At 40.9% G+C, this 4,563-nt stretch overlaps 1 non-coding gene across 1 annotated transcript; it reads left to right on the top strand.

Moving 5' to 3' along the window:
- Positions 1–3,445: 3,445 nt before the first annotated feature.
- Positions 3,446–3,552, top strand: LOC136167964 (U6 spliceosomal RNA). Its single transcript, XR_010663135.1, has one exon. It is a non-coding gene; the product is annotated as a U6 spliceosomal RNA (small nuclear RNA).
- Positions 3,553–4,563: the final 1,011 nt, after the last annotated feature.

Consider the following 4,563-nt stretch of genomic DNA (forward strand, 5'->3'; position numbering starts at 1 on the left):
TGCAGTCCAACTTCTTAAACCCGAGGGTAAACTACTTTTTTAGAGGAAATTGTTCATTTTAAAGGTTTGGGGCCTTTCAACTCCACAGCTCCCTGTAAAGACTTGAGTCTGTCTGAGGAGTGTCACTTTTATCACTGAATCCTCTTATAGCGTGTTTCATTGGTCCTGATTGTGTGTAGCTTGCGCAAACCCTCCTGGAAACTTTGTAAAATTGTTTCTCAGTTTGATTTTTGAAGCACCACTTGGTCGTACTTGCTTCTGGCATCTGTTTTCACCAGCTCAAAGCATCATTTCTTCCCTCGATCTTGCCTACAATAGCAGCTGCAAAGGAGCAAGTAAGAACAAATCTATGGATGGAAACTAAATCCCCTAGCAGCAACTTTCATTCCTATGTTTGAATCATACTGTAGGGCTTGTACCCAGATTATTGCAGGTTTATTTATTTATTGTTTTAAAAGGAAGATTTACCCAAGCACCTGAGTAATGACTCTTTCTGATTTTATGGGACAGAAGAAGGTTCCTGCTGCGGCCAGAATTTTTCCCATCTAGTTAAACACAAATTGGTGGAGCCTGAGATACCTCAAGGACTAATTAAAGAGAAACTGCCAAACCATGGGGAAAAAGGATTTCCACGTAGATTTTCCTATAGCTATGCTCATCAATTTGTAGGAAACCAAGAACAAATATCCCAAATAGTGATTAATGGTCTGAATGAAAATTGCACACATGCACAAAGAGCCCATTTAATAAACTAATAATGGAAAATACAATTGTGGATAAGCTGCTACTCATTTTTCTCCTTGGGGGTACAAATTAAGCAGATATTCAAACGAAGTGATTTTTTTCCCCCTGAAAAGAAATCATCTCTATTTTCAAAATTCTTTTCTGTTTTGCAAGACATCTGTACCTTATACTGCACAAGAATAAAAAGCAACAAAGTGCCTAAAGGCGGGTGGTCTAGCTTTGAAAGATGATAATATTCACCATTCAATTAGAATCTCCTAGAGTATTCTTCCCTGGAGAATCCCAGGGATGGGGTCGCACAGAGTCAGACACGACTGAAGTGACTTAGCAGCAGCAGACTGTTGAATTGGAATTGGCCTTTTCAGTTTAGCATTAGCAGGGGAACAGAGAACTGTCTTTCCTTCAGGCTGAATACTGGAAAATAGGTGTTCTGAATATCTATCTAAAAGTCAAGAAACAAGGAAAATATTTCGGGTAACATAACCCCTGCTGGGCTCTACAGAATATATTACTGAAGTCATCTTGGATAGCTACGGAGGGAAACACAAAGAGCTTTTAGCAGCTACTGGTTCCTGGGGAGATTTTGAATGTTCCATTCTAAGGACATGTGTAGATACATCAAAGTAGAAAGGGAGCTCTAGAACATTAGAAAATCACTGGGGTGCAGAAAGAAGGAAAGACAGCGCTGCCTGCAACAGTCATTGAACTACAGCAGCCCAGGAAGTGGAAGAAAGAATTAAAGAGCAATGGGAATCTTTTAGAAATTTAATGAGATTATGTATAAATTAAGGACTTTCCAGATGGCACTAGTGGTAAGGAACCTGCCTGCCAATGCAGGAGACATAAGAGACCCAGGTGCAGTCCTTGGGTTGGGAAGATGCCCTGGAGGAGGGCATGGCAACCCACTCCAGTATTCCTGCCTGGAGAATCCAATGAACAGAGGAGACTGGTGGGCTGTATAGTCCAGTGTCACAAAGCGTCGGACACGCCTGAAGCGAGCAAGCACAGCACACATGTGAAACACTCATTTCAAGTTTTAGACTGATTGAATGTAAGTGCTAATAGGAATCTCAAAATATCTCTAACTTTCTTATTTTACGCTGTGTTTGATAAGAGAGCAGTAGAGAAAAAGTGGGTAATAAACAGTATAAACAGTGCCAACTACAGGCTAGCCTATTCCTACCCCCTAGGCCGTTTCCCTTCCTATATTTCTCAGCATACTTCTTAGCAGGCGTGTTTTGTAGTGAATCTGATAGTATTGTCATGTATCTGATAGTATAGTCATATTTGTCATTTCATCTTCACACAATGTAAGATATCAGAAAAAACACTAAAGATGAAACATTTACTTAAATGCAGTTAAGTAAATTTTCTAGTTATAGAAAGTTTCAGTTCAGTTCAGTCACTCAGTCGTGTCCGACCCTTTGCGACCCCGTGGACCACAGCACACCAGGCCTCCCTGTCCTTCACCAACTTCAGGAGCTTGCTCAAACTCATGTCCATTGAGTCGATGATACCATCCAACCATCTCATCCTCTGTTGTCCTCTTCTCCACCCACCTTCAATCTTTCCCAGCCTCAGGGTCTTTTCAAATGAGTCAGTTCTTCACATCAGGTGGCCAAAGTATTGGTGTTTCAGCTGCAGCATCAGTCCTTCCAATGAATATTCAGGACTGATTTCCTTTAGGATGAACTGGTTGGATCTCCTTGAAGTCCAAGAGACTCTCAAGAGTCTTCTCTAACATCACAGTTCAAAAGCATCAATTCTTTGGTGCTCAGCTTTCTTTATGGTCCAAATCTCACATCCATACATGACTACTGGAAAAACCATAGCTTTGACTAGATGGACTTTTGTCAGAAGAGTAATGTCTCTGCTTTTTAATATGCTGTGTAGGTTAGTCATAGGTTTTCTTCCAAGGAGCAAGCATCTTTTAATTTCATGGCTACAGTCACAATCTGCAGTGATTTTGGAGCCCAAAAAAATAAAGTCTCTCACTTTTTCCATTGTTTCCCCATATATTTGCCATGCAGTGATGGAACCAGATGCCATGATCTTCATTTTCTGAATATTGAGTTTTAAGCCAACTTTTCCACTCTCCTCTTTCATTTTCATCAAGAGGCTCTTTAGTTTCTCTTCACTTTCTGCCATAAGGGTGGTGTCATCTGCATATCTGAGGTTATTGATAGAAAGTTCAGCACTCTCATATTAGACACATAGAAAGTGAAGTCGCTCAGTCATGTCCAACTCTTTGCAACCCCATGGACAGTAGCCTGCACCAGGCTCCTCCATCCATAGGATTTTCGAGGCAAGAGTACTGGAGTGGGTTGCCATTTCCTTCTCCAGGGAATCTTCTCAACTCAGGGATTGAACCCAGGTCTCCTGCATTGTAGACAGACATTTTACCATCTGAGCCACAGGGGAAGTAGATACATAGATAATGGGTCAAATAAGAACAAAACTGAAGCCTCCAGCTTTCTGGTCCTATATTCTTCCTACTGGATCAGATGTCTCAGGTAAATAGAAATAACTCAAAACTTGTAATATTCATGTGATTAGCTGCACTGGAGATTAAATGACTGTGCCCACTGAATATTACCAAGTACAAATATCTGTGACACTGAATTCTATACAGTGACATCTTGAAATAATATACTTTTATAACAAGTTTCTTGTAAAGAAGACCATGATAGAAAAGAAAACAGTGCTCGCTTCAGCAGCACATATACTAAAATTGGAACGATACAGAGAAGATTAGCATGGCCCCTGCGCAAGGATGACACTCAAATTCGTGAAGTGTTCCATATTTTTATAAACACCAATACAGTATACTAGTGCATATATATGGAATTTAGAAAGATGGTAATGATAACCCTATATGCAAGACAGAAAAAGAGACACAGATGTATGGAACAGACTTTTGGACTCTGTGGGAGAAGGCGAGCGTGGGTGATCTGAGAGAACAGCATTGAAACATGTATATTATCAAGTGTGAAACAGATTGCCAGTCCAGGTTGGATGCATGAGACAGGTGCTGGGGGCTGGTACACTGGGAAGACCCAGAGGGATGGGATGGGGAGGGAGGTGGGAGGGGGGTTCAGGATGGGGAACACATGTAAATCCATAGCTGATTCATGTCAATGTATGGCAAAAACCGCTACAATATTGTAAAGTAATTAGCCTCCAACTAATGAAAATAAATGAAAAAAAAAAAAGAGTCCTCCTGCAAATGCAGGAGACATGGGGTGGATTCCCGGTCTGAGGAGATTCTACATGCTGCATGACAACTAAGCCCATGCTCCACAAGCCAAGCCACTGCAATGAGAGGCCCACACACTGGCCATTAGAGAGTGGCCCAAATGCACCAACATAGACCCAGCACAGCCAAAAATAAATAAAAAATATTTTTAAAAAAGAAAAAAAAAAACAGAGGCAATGGGCGCACTGCAGCAAACTTTCACTGGTGGCAAGATTTTAAACCAACCAACCAACAAGCTGACAAGCTAATTTTCTTCTGTCCTTTTTTAAGAAGAGCATAGTGATCCAAGTAAGGAAAAGATTGCTTCATTCTTTTTCATCTATTGTACTTTTCCTACCTATTCTCTTCATCTCTTTCTCTTCTTAGAAAAGGAAAGGCTTCATTCATTGATCTGTCCATCTGACCATCCATTCATCACTATTTATTGAGCATCTATTCTATGCTAGCACCATGTGAGGGGCAGGGACTACCATGGGGAAAAAGTCATGCCAAGCAACTTCAATCTAGTGGAAGATGTAGGTAATAAAACAGCTTCTACCATACAATGTGCTAAGGGCTGTGGC

This window comes from Muntiacus reevesi, chromosome 4 (genome assembly GCF_963930625.1).
Source record: "Muntiacus reevesi chromosome 4, mMunRee1.1, whole genome shotgun sequence".
NCBI lineage: Eukaryota > Metazoa > Chordata > Mammalia > Artiodactyla > Cervidae > Muntiacus > Muntiacus reevesi.